The 18,706-nt window shown below is 44.3% G+C and overlaps 1 protein-coding gene across 3 annotated transcripts in view; it reads left to right on the top strand.

Moving 5' to 3' along the window:
* Window positions 1-18,706, top strand: part of LOC128877586 (amyloid beta A4 precursor protein-binding family B member 1-interacting protein) — a 153,361-nt gene that overhangs the window by 36,566 nt on the left and 98,089 nt on the right. Inside the window, exon 1 of one of the 3 annotated variants that reach the window (XM_054125009.1) lies at window positions 8,989-9,285. The exons of the other annotated variants lie outside the window; for them this stretch is intronic. The gene's annotated coding sequence lies outside the window, so the exon portion shown is untranslated. Of the gene's footprint in view, window positions 1-8,988; window positions 9,286-18,706 lie in introns of those variants that run through there. 3 annotated transcript variants of the gene reach the window in all.

Consider the following 18,706-nt stretch of genomic DNA (forward strand, 5'->3'; position numbering starts at 1 on the left):
TACTGAAAATTTAGAAATTCAATTCGCCTTTAATTTTCGTTTAAAAAATATCTCATCATCAGTTTCATTCTCCAAACATGATACAACATAAATATGTCCCCATAATCCAGTGATTCCCGCAGCGAGGTTGAAATATTCGACGTCTGTCGATAGAATTTTGTCGCACGGTCTGCTTCGAATTCCTTCCGGGAACAAACTTTCGAGTCGGATATGTCAAAAGTGCAAGGCAACCTCGATATATTCTCCCATGAATTTCTCTCCTCGAAGCGTCGATCTGTCTCCTGGAGGTCTCGGGGAAGCCGACGCTCGGTGGTATTCCTTCGACGTTACGTAAAAGGATAGGAAAGCTATTCCGCAAATCGATGGCCGTGCCTTGAGGAGAGTGCGCTTTGTGTCGTGCTGATGGATGCGCGTGTATCGAGTGACAATCATTCGATGCTAACGTAGATATTATGAATGCTACAAGATTCCGAGCGACACTAACGGATGAGTCGAGGGAAGTCGATACGTCTTCGTCGTAGGCGAAAACGATGCCGAGACTCGTGTTGGCGAATATTTCAGCCCACCCGAGTCAACGCGGTGTTTTGCGTGAGAATACATATTGTAAACACGTATCCAATTTACGCAAGTACACGTTTCGATCGTATATCAAACATTCATTCAGCTTGCTGCGAGGTAGTTGGAGAGTGCATACTTTAATTAGTTAGACGACGGAGGATTAATCACAATCCTCCTCTGATGTAATAATTTTTAAAGAGTAACGTATGAAAAGTGATATATTGTCTCTTTTCAGAATAGAGATATCACAAAGTATGGAAAATTGTTCGAGTAGTTGATGTAGCTCGTCGTTGTCATCGTAAAGACTCTTTCTAGCCGCTTACTTTCAATTTCCCGAGATCCAAGTTTCGCCATAGCTCTCTTATCAATTACCTATTCACGCAAAGCGTACTCGCGTGCTTCGACGGGGACGCAGGCTCGCGTAAATCGTTCGCTCGACATACGAACCTTTACGGTAGCTGTTCGAAGGTGGTACCGAAGCAAAGGTGTATTATTTAGAATTGCCATGGGCAACGACAGCGCAGTTTATCGAGCAGTCTCAGTTGTCCAAGTACCGTTCTTCCTCTGTATCGCATCTCGCGCGGCTGAAATGGCCCCATGAAATGCTCCTCGGCCGTCTTCCATCGTTTCCTTTTAGTAGCCAGTTGTTTCACCAGCCGGGATCGAGACGTCGTCATTCTTTATTGAAACGTCGGCGTTTTTCGTGAGGAGGGATTCGAAATCACGATGTGGCGATGAATATCGGATACGAGTGTCGAAATGTCGGTGCATTTCGTTTGAGATCGCGTTCGTTCGTTCGTTTCTTTATTAGCGTGCCCGCCGCGGGGTTGAGAGGTTACTCGAATAAACTCTTCCACAGAAGGAGCCCCTTCGTGCTCCTTCGTGGCTTCGTAAAGGGAGATACATTCATTTTTGAATAGAAGAAATTTCATTTCCTTCGGTAGGAATGAATATACCATGCAGTTCCATTTTCATAAAGTTTCATATTTGAATTTAAAAATAGCACTAACTTGGTTTCTTCAATTCTTATAGCTACGAGCAGTCTGCACGAATGATTCGCATCTTACTCCATATACAATTTGGAGTAAGAGTCGGATAAAAAGACGACCACAGACTGAATACCAATATAACAACGAGCAAACAGCTACTCCTCCAACAGAATCACTGCATAATTTACGACGCGTTCCGTCTAGGTCTTGGAAAGATGAAGTATGATCCTCGAAGGACACCAGAAGAATATTCCATCCTCCCTCGATATTAATCTTCCCGGGAAGTCCACGTCAGTGCTATATTATTCCACGTTTGTCATGTGCATTATTACGGAAATCTAGTCGAGGTTTCGCGTGAGTATCTTTAGGTAATCGAGTAGCGAACTCGACTGCGTGGGTCGATCAGAACTTGACAGACTACATCTAAATTTTGCAAGATTTTGTATCGTTCGAGTTATTTGTGTTATTTACAACATTTGTATCGTTATTCTCGTTCAGAAGAAATCGGTTGCCAATATTACGAGCATTCGTTGCGAACCCGATCGTTGATTCGCAGCGATGATCGAGCCAAACCGTTCAAAGGGTACGATTTTATCGAGCGATCACGACGCCAGAAGATCAATCTAGGCTAAAACGATAACTCAGGCACGCGGAGTTTCCCTTTGGTCGGGACAACGTTATCGCGAAGCATCGAACGAGATATCGTGCAAACAAGCTGTTGGAATCGCGCACGGTAGTAGAACTTGAACGATGTTTGTCCTCGGTTAGCGATACCTTGTACTCGAGTCGCAGCCGAGTGGGTGGATTACGAGAAATATCCGTCTGGAGTCCGCTCGAGGCATCGCGGGGTGGGAAACGATACGCAGGATGATCTCGGCTCTTTAATAAATCGCGACCGTTGATACTAATCGTACATCCCCATATTTATTGCATCGACCATAGCCAGCGGAAGCGACGAGGAAAGATTTTAGACTTCGCATCATTTCGCAAAGTCATTTATACGCGTAGTTCAATTATAATTCGATTAAGTTAGGGCATGTGTCGTCTTTAACCCGAAGGATCGATTACGATCAAATTATCGTCGCTTTTAACCCTCGAGTGGTCGCGTTGCATTATCCCTTAACCCTCTTAACCCACTGCAGGGTGATCGAGCCGACCCGAACACCCTCCTTCCCCATATTCTGTTTCATTTTAGGGTGAGCGTTTAGAGCGAGCGAAATTTCTGGCAACGATTTTCCTCTGTAATTCCAAAATCTGAACGAATATTCGGGGCCGATCCATAAAGCTGAACAGACAAAGCTTAAACGCACTCCGAAGTACTCTGCGCTCTCGGAACATAAAATAAAGACGGTTTAACATGGTCGTAAAGATACAAGTAACGACGGACGAACTCCGTGGGTCGCCGAGTACCAAGGAGATCCAGCGATTTAACGCGTATTGCTGGAGAAGACAACGGTAACGGTGATGGAAGACTATAAAAGAAAGCAGCAAGAAAAACAGGACGACGGGAACGGCAACGAGATTGCCGAACTAATCTCGACGCGTCTCTCGAGGGGATGCAACAACCCCAGCGAGCTCTTTTCTCCTCTCACGCAGTTTCTTCGTGCACCGCCCTGATTCGATCGATCCTCACCTTCGTACGCTGCAATTTACTTTATTCCCCTCCGGCCAAGAAGCTCACCCCCGCGGACTCACTTTCCACGACGGACGGTCTGGCGTGGCAGAAACACGGCTGAATCAGGGTGAGCCGATGCATCGAGCGGCCGTCGAGGCTCTTTCCCTTAGCTAAGGGTGGTCGATGAGTCACGCGTTGCGACAACTTTCGCGGGAAACTCTTACGAAGACTCTCCTCGGTCCTGGAGTTATCGCCAGGTTCCGGGTGAAAGTTCCGATCGGAGAAACACGACGGGAATGGAACCTTAGGTTCACGGTGGGTGGTTATAACGGTACGTTGATCGCTAACCTGCGATTCTAAGAACACCGTCTACGGTTCCACTCGATTTATTCTATATAGTTTGATATAAAGATTGCCGAGCTTCTCCGTGTGGTCGCGACAGGTTTGTGGGAATTTGTTCGAGGATGCGTCGACTAAACTTTCGTTCAAATTATTAACTTTAATCAGTTATTTCAAGCTTACTCGTGTCGTTTTAGTAGGTACTTACAGTCAGTCCCATTGATGCGATGACCCCATAGATGTGACGTTCCCTCGTTAGTTTTCATCGCGTCCCTCGAGCAGTCGCGACTCAACCCCATGTTCACGACAACTTGAAGATCATCGTGTCTTGTAACAGAGTGAAAACGTCAGCAGCGTTTTGTGCTTGAATCGTTTCATTTACGATTCGCTCCATATCTCGGCGCGATAATCCGATCTCGACGAATCGACTCGAGATCATTAGAGAGGAAGACATAGCAGTGCGTGCGTGGCAGCGGTAATGTGCGTGCACGGACGCCCGCATTCGACCAGCAAATAAAGTCAGCCGATATCGATTCCTATCGATCTCGGCATCGGCGTGCACGCATGCATTCGCGCGCCATATTGGTTGCGTTGCACGCATGTCCGGCATCGCTGTACCGCATCTAAGTATCCAAGATTGTTTCGAGAACACGAGAGACGCGGTATCGCGATCGCTCGCCTAATTAATTACGTTAAGAATGTCCGATTTAAACATCTAACGAGTGCCTGCGCTTCTGTTAATAGACACACTTCGAAGCGCGAGAATAAAGATTGCGTCACGCTTAGATTAATACGCGGCATTTCTCTGACAGTGAAGAAAGAATAATGACGTTTAATCGCTTGAAACGTTGCCTTTCACGGTCCTTGTTAACGAAATTCGAGCGCGGGTAAAACGGAGCTTTTACGTTAACGAAAATCAACGCTGTCGATTCATTGACTCAGCATCGATGGATTTCAATCTTGCGGTCGCCATTGGCGTGCACGACACATTAGAAACGCGACCGACAGACCGAAACCGATCGGTTTGCTTGCCAGAGAGTCGGTCACGGGAGAAATCATTGGTCTTTGATTTTCCGTGATATTTATTAGATTAACTGTATCCTGGAACAGGCTTGCACCTTTTTCTCCACTGTGTCTTCCTTGTTCCTATTTCAAAATGAATTCTGTCTCGGTGTCGAGTGAGGAACACAAAAAAAATTTGTAAACAGAAATAGTTTCGCGACCGAGAGTACAGATGTTTCCACTTACAGTAATTAAATTTTACTTCAAGTGGTCTCACAAACTCGATCTTTATTTTCATTCTATTTCTATCTGGTTCAATCTGGCTCGTCTTTGTCTCGCTTACCAAACACGACCTATGACAACAGCAACAAAGATCGCGAAACCTTCGGGCGATTTCGCGTCGTAATCTCGACTCTCGGCTGTGATTGAGGCTCGTCCTGGCCGTTTTTATAGGCATCGGTTTTCTCGCGAGTAACTCTTCGCTGAAACGGGATACGCGCTACTGAATACCGTGTAAATTGGCGGCTTCACGCACGATCAGGTTTCGCGAGCTATGATGAAACACGTGTCGAACAAACCATCCTACGCTACTGTAGTATCCGCGCTTCCCATACCCAACAATAAGGAGTCAGATAAGAACACGAAACGTAGGGTACGGGATTGGTCGCGTAGGTAAAGCGGTCGACTGTGGATCCGAGGATCGTGGCTTCGAATTATTTTTCGTTTAGACTCCTACATATGGGGGCTCGCCGGGGTGGGGGGTTACAGCGGCAACTCCACCGAAGAGGACCGGCCAGTGACGATGAGTCACGATGAGCAACAATGCCACGCGAAGGACGGTGTCGTGTGACGGTGGAACGGGCAACAATGAGGCGTCGAGAGAGAACAACGTTCCAGAAAGAGAGAGGGGAGTACACTCGCGAAAGAGGGTGCGGCGCGCACTGCTGTTGAGACGCAAAACCCGAGAGAGAAAGAGAGAGGGGAGTACACTCGCGAAAGAGGGTGCGGCGCGCACTGTTGTTAAGACGCGAAACCCGAGAAAACGGACATTCGAGGGCGAATGAATGTCAATTCAGGATAGCCAAGTGTAGTATCCGCGCCTCCCATACCCAACAATGAGTCAAATAAGAACACGAAACGTAGGTTTTGGTCGCGTAGGTAAAGCGGTCGACTGTGGATCCGAGGATCGTGGCTTCGAATCCCCGTGCCTTATTTTTCGGTTAGACTCCTACACTACTGTGAATCGTTAATTTAGAAACTGCAATTGTAATTATTCGCGGTTATCCGGGAACTCCGAGACGGTCGCGAACGATTCCACGAGAGGATAGAAAAGAATCGAATCGATCGCTAGGATTCGAGCCTGAATTTCTCATTTCTCAGAAGTCTGCTTCTGGCGATTGAATCGAATATACATGCCATTGACGGGATCTTGCTCTCGACACAATGCGCTGCTTAAAATAATTCAAGGATCGCCCACTTGCATAACCGTCGTTCCGTGAAGCGTCTGATAGCGTTGGAAGCTTCGACGTCTTTCAAAAGTCAGACGTTCGTCGGAATTTATGGCTGCAAGCATTACTGAATTACTTAAAATAAGAACGTTCATTTCTTTGATTAGTTGATCTATTTATTATCAAAAACTTTCTGATCGAGGCTCGAATACAAACAGTCGCTATAAAGTTTTACATATGAAAGGATTCCCAGTGATAAATTAAGCAACGAATCGGTTTGTAAACGTGGCCTGACGTAAATGATTAAAAAACGAATCGCGTGGCGTGGTATGTAAATTTTTGGACAGAGAAAGAGATATGATATAGGCATAACTTCGTTTGCTATTGTAACGTTCCACTCGCTCCGGCAAGGGTTTGCATATTTTAGCCGTTTTTCTGCGCGTTTCAAAGACCACATTTTGCTGGCACAAAAGGGGAAAAAATTGACGCATTGAGTTGGCCCTTGAAAAATGTTTCCTCTATTTTTCGAATCCTTCACGGTTAAATATTTTTTAGGTAGAGTGGTTTCGAGAACGTGCTTCAATGTTTAAAGAATCGTTCTCGAAATTTATATTCGATGCAAACAATTGCGAAGGCCTCCTCTTGAAATATCTGTATTCGACGGAAACTCTGCTCATTGTTTTCGGGTAAATGTATGAAGCACGGTCTTTTTACATTTTTTAATACTTTTTCACTTTTCCATTCGTAATGTGAAATATAGCATTTCGGGAGAGAGAGTTAAATTTCGTTCAATTTTCCTATGGAAAAACTTTCTTTCACCTCGTTTACCTGAAAAAAAAAACAGTTCGTAGAATTTTCACTTTAATTTGCTTCTTATAATTAGTGCTTACCAAAGGTTTTATCTTGAAATTATAATAAAAGATTAATTAACTTCTAAAACAAATTTATATCATCTTAAACACGTGTTCTTCATTTTCGAAGGCTGATTGATATGTTTACTCAATTGCGCGGAACAATCGGACGGAAACCATTGAATTATGAACGGTATTATATCTGGGAGGCACGTTTCGAACCGAAGGCTGCTCACATGTGCCCGAAAAGCACTGGCATCGACCGCAAAGCGTTTCCACCCTTCTTATTAAATTAACCCCCGTACGAGCAATTCCTTTCTTTGAAGTTTCATAATTTGTTTGCCAAGTACAACGATACGCACAACCTCGAAAAGCTAATTAAAAGCCCCGGTGGGCTCTGTTGCTGACGCGTCACGTTCCCTTGCACATATTTTCTTGCACGTATTTTATATTCACCACGCGATAATAAGCGAGGGTTTTATTATTTTTAATTATTTAGGAAAAAAAAGCAAAAGCTCGTCTGAGTTTCTGGAGTCGTTCTCGCAGAGGAGGGGTCGAAACGAATGCTCCCTTCGGCACTCGAAGTGTTTGCGTTGTAAACGGTTGATCAGAAGTGCATCGAGGAACATCAGAAGCCGTGTCCTTCGATGCAACAACGTTGCCGGGGACTCCTGTTTCTTGAAGCGAAAGACGAGTACGCGTTACGTAATGAACGTCGGCGAACGGTGTCGAGCAGGGGAGCCCTGCCAGGTCGTTGCATTATTAATCGAGCAATCGATATCTCGGTCTATGTTCCGTGCATCTACGCGACCTACGCCGCTCGAGAGTTACGTCCGCTCCATCGAATCGTTTCACGAGAAAACCTTGCAAGGACACGCATGAGACCGGTACACCGTGAGCGCATTCTTTCCTTTCTCCGCGCTCTGATCTCTTCCTGTTCGACGAAGAATCGCGCGATTTGACCTACTAACGTTTATCGCGAGCCATTTTTCACGAATATTCAGGCCGAGTCGCTTGGATGAGCCGACAGAATCGGAAAAACTCGATGATACAGTTTTCCTCGGTCGAAAGTAGTCTCAGCTTATTATTCCGCTTGAAATTTTGCAAATATCATCGGGCAACCTGCGAGGCACGTCGTCCTCTGTAAAAATTCGAAAAACAAGTTGCGCGTAATGCGAATTTTGCTCACGTTCATTTTTCGCCAGAAGAGTATCGACCATGTTACTCGAACTCCAAGTCGTAGGAGACTAAATATAATGAAACGAGGAATGTCTCGACTCCGCTTATGAAACCCTCGGTATATATGTTCGTCGTGTTCGCGTCGATTTCGTGCAGATAATCTTAAGTATCGTTCTTTTCCCGAATCTGCGAAGCAGCACTCGCGATTGGCCATCTCTGCGCAATGGTCGAGAAAAAGGTTTGCATATACCTGAATGGAATTTTTTATGCAAATTATTCTTCTTCCACAGCGAGCTTAGATTACAATCTGTGGAAGTCGTTAATGGCGAGATTAGACATTGATTAAATAGTGTCCAATGCTAAACGAATTTATTAAAATGTAATTCCGCTGTCTGGACGCGGATCGATGAAATTCGTTTCCATTGTGTCTCCATGACGGGCTGGAAATACAAATTGGCACGCGCGCGGAGTTCCTGTCCGCCAGGATAATGCGGATCGAATTAATAGAATCGACAGGATCCAGCTGCAGACAGCAACGGTGGAGAATACGAATTAGTGGTGCTTCAAGTTCAGCACGAGAGAAGAAAATATTGATTTTTCTTAGATATCTGAGTTATGGAATGGCCGCGAAAAACTCTTTGCAGTTTGTTAAATTATACGATCTTTTTACAAATTTTATATTTTTATTAACCAAACAAAATTGGACAGGTGGTCTAACGAGTGCAAAGGATTAACGTTCTGATTCTTTCGTTTAGAATCGTGTTACGAATTTGTTTAAAGTAACATTAGGTTTAGAACACATCGGCCTAGATGCCTCGTTTCGCACTATGTCGACGTTTTTCTTTCTTCTTCCTCGGCGATGTTGCGAGGAAGGAGCCATGCGAGGGTCAGCCACGGACATGCCGTATCGCGAAGAGCAAGTCTGTCTGTGGGTTGGACCGCTTACGCGACTCCTCTCCTTCCAGTCACCGCAGTCGAGAGAGAAAGTCGTCAGTGTAGATCGGAGCGTGGAACAGAGCAGATCGAGGTGTCCGTCGCGATCGCGCATCCTAACCGGATCAGAGTGGGGGGAACTCTCGGTACACGTGCCGGTTCGTGGTCATGCCTCGCATAATGAGTACGGTGATACGGCGTTAGTTTGACGAAGAGTGAGACACATCTGTGTAGATCGTGGACATTTTGTTAAGAAATTAGCAACAGCTGCGTAAATACTGGATTATGGCAGACACTCGACCCTCCGCAGACATCCTGTACAATTTTTTGAATAACTACTTCGGAAACCGAGGATGAAACAAATTCATTAGGTGAGTCGTTTAGAGAAGTGAATAATTCGTTATAATTATCACAGCAAAATTTTCATCACAAAAACCAAATTAAAGCACAAACTGAGATAGGTAGAACGTATAAGGTCGATGATTAGATTTTTAACGATACCTGGAGTTTTCGAATTAAATCTAGTTAACTTCGAGAAGTGTACACTTGGCAGAAAATGGTGTTTTTTTTAAATTTGTTCCAGTGACGAAGATAGTTGCGCACCACTGATCTAAACGTTCGGTTTTGCCGACGCGAGTGCGTGCCGCGAACCGAACTCGTCTTTTATCGAAAGCGCAAAGCGTGGAAGGAGTAACAAGTTAATTTCTCTCGAGACGGGAGGCCCATCGCCGCGACTCGAGCGTAATTGCCGCACACGTTGATATTAATTTATTCCAGCCCGCTAAATTAAATTTTCCACCGATTCGTAGTTTGCATCGGAATCGCCGCGTAATTGTTGCGCGCTGCTCGAGTCAATTACTTGCCGCTGTCGCGCGGATTCGTTTGAAATACGACGATCGTAGTCGCCTTTGTTCGTTGAATAATAATTGATCGTTGAACGAAATAATGGAAATCGGAAGACCCGGTTCGATTGATCTCGCGAGTCGATTTTACGTTGGTTCGATGTTCGGAGATGTCGAATCCGAGCTCGTTGAACCAGACTTTTTGTTGCTTCGTCATTTGGATCGCGAGTGCAATTATTGCGCCGTGTTTGAATATATTACCGTCGCGGAGACTAGTTTGAGATATGATGACATTACCATTGCTATCTTGAGCGCGAGCAAGCGGATAGGAAATAAAATTTGCGACGGGAATAGATTTCGCTGGATAAACTACTCGTAGGATGGTTCTAGTTCTTGGAACATGCTGTAACGCTTTTAGGAATATCCTGGATATCCTTCAGGGATATTTCCTTTCGTGTTTGTTTTTTTTTTTAAGTAAGTGTATTCTTCTTGCCATTCTTCCCATAAAGTGTCGAGGTGTGACTGTTAAAATGAAAAATGCGACACTTTAAGAGATATTTTAGTACTTTAATACTTTCCAACACCGATACTCAACATGTGTTGGAAAGTATTATGACGTAATCGATTCTCGAGCAAGCAATTACCCGAATGGTTATTTCGATACGCCTCTTGTAACGTGCAACTGTAAATTTCCTTTAAACGCAAACATGTAATACTTTCGATAACACTTTGGCGAGGTATTTCATATTTTATATCGGATAATCGCATTACCGGGCCGAATGTTCAAACAAGCGGTAGAAAGTGTCGGTATCATCGTATTTATTGGATCGTATTTACGTTGTAATGTCGTGTTTGCGTACGCTTCTTACATTTTACGACTATTGATCGCACGTTTCAATTTAGTATCAGCTTTCGATTCGCGCGAAGAGCTTCACGGATTAATATTGAATGCAGTCAAGACTCCGAGGCGGCTGAATTTATAATGTTAATGTACGTATGTGCCACTTATGGGATCGAAATAACGCGTGAAATATTCACTTTGCGATATACTTGTCTGAATAATTTTGTACGAGGAATGATAAGAAGGATCCACGAGACAAATTATGCAGAATTGCAGTCGTAGACGAATTACCTAGCTGATTACCATTGAATATTTTGCAACCAACCCTAACAGGAAATTTAGATTGACTGTCCCAAAATTCATCGCGATAATATCGTGTGATTTATATCGCATTCGACAGCGTGTGAACCAAATTACGTCCCTCGAATTTATTAAACCATCATAGCTGGTTACCACCCAAGTGCAGTTGATGCAACACGCTAAATATAATTAGCTCGTTTGCTCCAACATTGACGCAACTCCAAATTTGTCGTTTGCTAGTTATTGGCACAGAAAGGGAAACGAGAATTCATGACGTTGAATGACACTTTCCCATTTTCGTTTATAAAAGAGCCTTAACTCATTCCCGTTATTGAAATCACCTTCTATCGCGTTCACGAAGGATACTCAGTTGTCGATTTGAATTTTTCATCGATATGCAATTTGCATCGTAATGGACTCGTAATCGTCGTACTTTATTTCCTCCTGTACAGACTTGTCTGTCACACGATGATGTTATCACAACTATCTGTGAACTTTGAACACGTTTTTTCATAGGCGAACATTAATGGATACTCTTGGTCTATTAATTTTTATTAACCTTCATAATTAAATTAGTCGGTGCAAACATGATGGAATTATTCATACGTTTCCGATCTTCTTCGATAAATTACGTAATAATTCATATCATTGATTAATAAGTATGGTAATATTAGTTAGAGGAAACAATTTCTCATTTCAATCATTTAGTGTCCACGTATAGATTATCGAATGGTATTATACAAAATGGTAATGCAATCGATAGGATATACCAACCATTTGATATTGGACCTTTCACCCACACACAGTAGTCCTTTAAACCGATTCCGTCGATTAAATTTCCTATCGATTCGTAATTTGTGCTGCGATTAACTCCTTCATCCCCCTTGTGTCGCGTATTTTTATCGCCGCTATATTTAAACGCGATGTAATAAAATATTCAGTGAACAGGTCGAAAGGTAGAAGCCGTCTGGACGAAGGCCTTCATGGCTTGTGAATATTGTTGGTTGACGTTATCCGCCAGTAATCACTGACGCGCTAAATTAAATTTTCCATCGCTTTATAAATTTCCCCCGTAGACTACCGTGCCGCTGTTATACTTCGTCACGACTATTTATACGCGTTATGCAACACAACGTTAAACAAAAACTGTCGAAAGCGGGCAATTGTTCGGGTGCAGTTTGCGTTGTATCGATATCAATGTCAGTTGCGACCAATATCGGTTGTTTAAGCTAGTTATTTGTCCCTAAAGCCATACCTTTTAATCGTTGGTGCACGTATATCCGCCGATGACATACTTGCGTATACGCGCAAGGAATCGCGTCGCCTCTGGTTTGTCTCTAACTCGATATTACATAAAACTGTCCAGTCGCAAGGCCTCGTTAACAGCGCGATGAATTAACGTTATCGTCGCTCGAAGGCATCCGATGTATTGCTCAGCCGCGTGATTCATTGTATTATTGAAAGCGTGGAATCATCGGTTTCAGAAGCTGGCGAATTTGCATCGTTTATAGGGAACGATTACACAGATCAGCCAATAGCGAAACCGATGTTATACGACAACCATTCGTGGAATATACTACGGGAGGATTTGATGCACAATACAGGCATACTCTAATATTTCGTAATAAGCTAAAGCGGATCGAAACTATTAGCGAAGCCAAACTGACTGAATAGCAATGCGATGGAAATTATTCGTGGCACGAGTCGGAGCTGTTTCACGCTTATTTGCCGTGATTGTCGAATTCGCGGTTGTCGTTTGTTTTGAGAAAGTTTTTTGATAGAAATGAATTTCTTCCATCGGAGCTTTTCCTTCGTTTCATTTCTTTCAGTTCAGCAAATGTTATTTTTGTTAATTTCAAAGCTCCCGTCAGAGAACCCTTTAACCACAGTGGAAGCCAAATAGGAGATGTACAAGTAGCCAGTTTCCAAGTGGGGGAAAACTAGGAATTCGAGATATTTTCCATATTCCAAATAGGTTAACCGGAAGAAAAGCGCGCACTTCAGCGTTGTTCTCTGGCCAGGAACGATTTAACACGCGTCAGTTACTCCCGACGCGAGTCGAGGTCGGGAAACCGTTTCAATGGGTCAGATTCGCGAAAAATGTTCCAACGAAGCTAGAATTTATTGGATTTCACCGCGCCGTTCCGCAATTACTTGGAATACCACGAGCGATTCGCGTGCACGGTACACGTTCGCGACGCGAATTGCAAATGGACCTGACGTAATTCCCGAAGACGACCCACCATTGAGATTCAGGCCTCGTTCGCTCGATGATGAGCGCTAGCTCCTTTTCGTCCCTGCGATTACTCCGTGTCGGTGCGAACCGAACTGCTAAGAGAACGTCTATCCACAAATTTGGAACCCATAGTTTTATCGTAGTAATATATTAGTCACGAGCAGTGAGTGGACATTAACCCTTTCAGACCTGGCGACATTTTAAACATTTTTATTTTTATGTTTTTTTGTTCTGTTTTGCTCGCGATATGCAAACGACAGGCGCGTATTAACCGCGTATCGTTTGCGATGCGAACAAGACCTGAATTAAGGACAGTTCGGTGTACGTGTCGGCGAATCGAGTGTCACCGCGGCCTCCGCAAAAATAAGAATTTATCGCGGCACCATTAATCGGTCATTAATTATAGCGCAGCGCGGTGGAGCCGGCGTAGGCACAGGAAAGCCAACCCAGGCTTTCTTCGGGCTGATTTACAACCGCGGTGCAGCGAAGCCTTCGATCCTGTACACGGCTACATAAAATGTTACTTAACCCCGCCCGAAGTGAATCGATTTCCGCGGTTAATTCGATGGTATTCCGCCGTAAACTTTGCATACCACCCCGCCGAGACACGGAAACCGCTTTGTCGCTTCTTCTCTTTACTTCCCGATCTATACTTGCGAGAGAAACCGAACGCTATGAGTTCTTCTAAAATTCCAAAATTCCAAAACAGACAATAGTTGATCGAGTCATTGTTAGTTTGTATCGTTTCTAGCAGTAGTATCTCGGTTTTAAGTACGCAACGATGAGTCCAAAACACCGAGGAATGACCGACAGGGTAGTCGACGTGTTAATTAGTACGACTCTGAAAACATTCTCTCGGCCAAACAATTATCATCTCCAATTAAAACGGTATTAAGCGAAATGTCGGAAAATATCGCGACGCATTTGTCTCTGCTAATTTTCTTCTTTTATTGACCAGCTTCGTTTCGCAGCTAGCTAACGAACGCCTAGCCGAGGATTTTCGCGAATTACGGCGAAAGGGGAAACTGATAATGAAGTTTCGCGTACAGATTACAGTAATAGCTTGGGATTAATCGATGAATACGTTTACTAGTAGATTAACGCGCATGCTAATTCCGTCGGCGAAACTGTACGCACGCTAGACTCCGAGAATATCTTTAATAGTGGCCGTACGTATCTATTTACGCGTTTATTAAGCGCGTGTATTCTAAATTAGAGGGTATGAACCACTTTCCTGGGGAATATTTTAATTTTCCTCTGAAATATTTCAAGTTTCCTCGAAAAAAAAACCACGTAGCATCGCGACATCGAGCCAACCTTCCACTTATTTAGAAACGAAGACGCCCTCGAGACATCCTGATATCGAAAACCGGAAAATCTGTAATCGCGGTAATACCAAGCCGAATCCGCCATGTTGAAATCCGCGGAACGACGAGCATCCGCGCAATTCGCTTTAAGATGCACTTGGAGAGTGCGTTCCACAACCTCGACTCGCGAAGGTTCCTATTATTAATCTTCCGTAGCGTCTGTCCTCGAGTCTCGGAGGTTATACAGCCAGCGATTCCACCGAGGCAGGAAGACCAGAAATCAGGACGCAGACTCGGCGAATATAATTGTCTTGGAATATCAGCGGGACAATTGACCGCCTTTCCAAGTCTCGCGAGTGGATCGAGTTTGCGAAACTCGCGTCTGGTATCGGAAACGGTATTCATATTGCATTTTCCGCGGTGAAAAGAGAATATTTAGAGTTGGGATTATTCGACGAATCTGAAAGTTACGCCTGAAGAGTATTATAGAAATTTCTAAAGGGACACGTTATGCAATCAAAGGTTCAATGCAATTCAGTAGTGATCTTAATGGAACCTGGGTTATTAATAGTAATGACATATATGTACTCTAGGGAGAAAGTAAGATCTGTCCTGGAAAGAATTGCGAGTCGTACCGAGTCAGACCTTACAGTCAGCCGTCGTAACGCCCACGCCTAAGCAATAATTAAAACTATTTACATTCTATCCACCGATAGAACTACATTCCCTTTGCCTCGAGAATGATCTATCTTTCTCCTTAAAATGCGTTACGGTTGTATTTCATCGTTCCAGAGCAATGCGAGAGTAACCCACAAATCCTCGAAAATTGCAATTAACCCTGTGAAACTACCACCCCTATTTGTTTTTTTTTTTTTTTATTAAAAAACAAAATCCCAAACCCCTCACCTTGCATACATGAAAAATTACAAGCCATCCAACCGCCGTTATACCTTTCTTCCCCGGGTAACGATCATTTTTCATCGTCCCTCGTGTGCATTTCCTAACGAGGCGATATCATAATTAATTGTACGCAATTTAGTAGCGAAAATCGTTCGCCGGGAACGTTAACGAAAATCTCTGACGGTTCGACGTTCACCGAAATAACTCGCGTCACCAATTAAGGGTTAAACAGGGCAACGGCATGCTGGAGTGGCAAGTTGCTCGTCACACGCTGTCACTTTGTGGCTAACGACGCGAGTCGTGGCTTCGATCGATGTCTGAAGTGGTCGTTTAGAGGTACAAGAACAGCGAAAAACAAACCCCCCCGCCCCACCCCCGACGTTCGTTGCTTTCCACGTCGACGTGGGCACGTGGAAACGAGAAGAAGTGAAAATAAAAAAAAAATAATGAAAAAAAGAGTTGTTGCCCGCGGTTGTACGATCAGCTTTCCCGTTACCGGAGCGAATGACGTAATTCGAAGTCGGTCGTGCCGAGGACGATGATAACATCATTGCGGTGGGCATTGTTCGCGCAGACCGATCGTTACCACGCTATCTGCTCCTGCGGAACGTTTGTGCAGCGGTGCTATTACGTTAAACGGTTTAAATGTTAAGAGTTTAACAGGAAACCCTTCGAAGAGCGATGTCGAAACACTCCTCGCGGCGCATGATATATCGCGTTGCTCGTAACGGCGGATAAACAATTGTACGGGGTGAGTTTGAAATGGTTCCGAGGGTTTAACGGAACGGTATTTCGATTTAAAGTTAGTGGTACAAAAGGAAACTTTCGGAGTATCTTTTTTCCAGTGATTTTTTCATGGAAAAAGGATATTTTCGTTCGATACCACTGAACTTCTGTTCGAAATAGTCTTTTCTTGTAATATCAGAACCAGCTTCGATATCTAATTTATGATTCATCCTGCATACGCAGCAAATTAAACGATTAAATGCCATTAGTGCACACGATCCGCAGTCTAGGAATGACCTTTGACGCGGGAAGTCGCCATGTAACGCGATTTCCATCGAACGTGTCACTTCTCAAGGAAGAGAAATTGATTACTGTCGTTCTAACTAGCTGACCTCGTCGCCCCGGCTATTGTACAAAAAAGCGTTTAGTTAGTCATAACGATACTAATCCGATAACTAAGTGCAAACCATTAATAACTTTTAACTCATCGTTCGAATCTTATTTACATCGGACTATGAGTTTACCGTTTCCCGGTGTAGAGCTTGAAAAAATTTTAATGAGTCAGCAGTGTACATATACAAATTTGCAAATCATAGACTAACGTGCAAATTATAGACTCCCCTCTCTATCGCCGCGTGCCAGCACGCCGTTCGAAAAACGCGTGCCTAGATTTGATTGAAAACGCCAAACGGAAACGAACGGCGTTTTCGAATAATTATTTTGTAACAAAAAAAAAAGAAAAAAAAAGAAAAAGAGGGAAACGTTGAACTCCGGAGCAGTTTCACGTTTCCGCGTGCTGGCACCGACTTTGCTTTGCTTTGAGTTTGCCCATTGAGTCTGCACGTTCGTCCGCGTCACATTGCTGCACTTTGATTCTCCGTTGAAGAATGTTTTTAGCCTGGTGAAATTTTTTCCCCTGCTGGTTCCGGTGAATGTTTATTATCACCCACGCTCGGCGCAAAGTCACGTGGCCCGCACACCACCGCGACTTTTCTCTTTCGTTCGTTTTCTCCACAAAACGCGTTATTCGCGCTAGTGCCAGGAAATTCATCGAGAAACCGCCTCCGCGAGACAAATTCCTTTGTCCGCTTGCCTTTAACTAACAACCCCCGCCCGCTCGCAGCGACGACGCAGTTTTCAGTTTCATTTTACCGCCTTTTACCCCAAAGCTGCGGTTCTTAATCGTTTTCCCTACAGACACACTCTTAAAGACTGTCGGAGTGATGGTAAAGAATAACGGAGTAACGTTTTTAAATGTAAGGGCGCAACGACCTTAATTGTTCAAAGTAGGCCAATTTGACATTATTATTATTAAACATGGATGTTTACATTTCGAAGTACTTTTAGTAAAGTCCTTGCATCAACGTTGCCACCAGCTCAGGTCTCCTTCGAAACAAGGTTAGAGATAAATTGGAATGATAATCTAGCTAGTTTTCATAAATTCAACAAAGAAAAGAAGACAAATAGGTAGTTCTTCTCGCATCTTGATGTCTAATGACAGCGATAAAAACTGTCTGTGTTAAACAATTCCTGACAACCTTCCTCGTGCGTTCTTTTATGAGAGGACCTCGAGCCGGGAGATTAATGGTCTGCAGAAACTATCAATAGCCAGTTGTGTCAAACTGTAACGCGTGCTCTTAAGACACATCCTTTTGCCACTTGGCAGAAAGTAGGCCAATCCTCGCACGTTGAAACAGACAATTTTTTGATTCGCCAGTGACTTACGAAAGAATTCGAACGCTACTTTCGATACTCGCAAAGTAAAAAATACGAAATCGACGTACTATTATTCTTTTTGTCTACTGTCGCTCGAGACAGCATTCAACTGGACCTCTGTTCTCGATCGCGCGCAATTTGTCGAATGAAAAAGGACGATTCGGTCGAGCGGAGAGTGCCGAGCCGTGACACGTTACCGGGCACAGTTCGGCAATGAACCACTTGGCCGGGGTTCAAAAACTTTTCAAAGTTCCTACGTCGAACAAGCACGACGTGGTCGGTGACTAACGACCAAGGAGTGCACCACGGTCCTCTTCTCGGCGCCACAACCTGTTTTTTCAATGTTTGCGCTCGTCTCAGTGGGAGTGTGCCAACGTCACGCGTTTATGCCTTCACTACCGGCCTTTCTGGTCACTCGTTCGTATTTCATTTTTCATGCCCTGGGTCGTCCTAAAGTGGGACACGCGTCCGTCAGCCGCTCGACGCGTTGTTAGCGACTCGTAACTTCAATGCTCCAATTGGAGTCCGTTCCTTTTTCAGCCCACGGTATCGCGTATTTCGTTCTTGTTTGGTATGTTTAATGTGTGACGTGTTTGGAATGGAAAAGAATGAGATACTCTCGATTTGAATGCACGACGGAATATTCACTTGCAGACGCTCATTTGACTCGACACCGGACGCGTTAGATTCGAAATTTCGACAGTGGCTCACAGTTACACGTACTTCGCGATGACCTCGTGCAGTACAGATAGACAGACCCGCGCCGAAAATTCAGCCGTGCCGAGGTGAACAAGTGTGAGCCACCGGTGGTTCGCGCCGCCCGATGGGACATCATATAACCTCTCAGGCAAGACGCACTATTACAGTGGCTCACAGTTAGACAGACCCGCGCCGAAAATTCAGCCGTGCCGAGGTGAACAAGTG

The sequence above is a fragment of the Hylaeus volcanicus genome, chromosome 5, assembly GCF_026283585.1.
Source record: "Hylaeus volcanicus isolate JK05 chromosome 5, UHH_iyHylVolc1.0_haploid, whole genome shotgun sequence".
In the NCBI taxonomy this organism is placed as follows: Eukaryota; Metazoa; Arthropoda; class Insecta; order Hymenoptera; family Colletidae; genus Hylaeus; species Hylaeus volcanicus.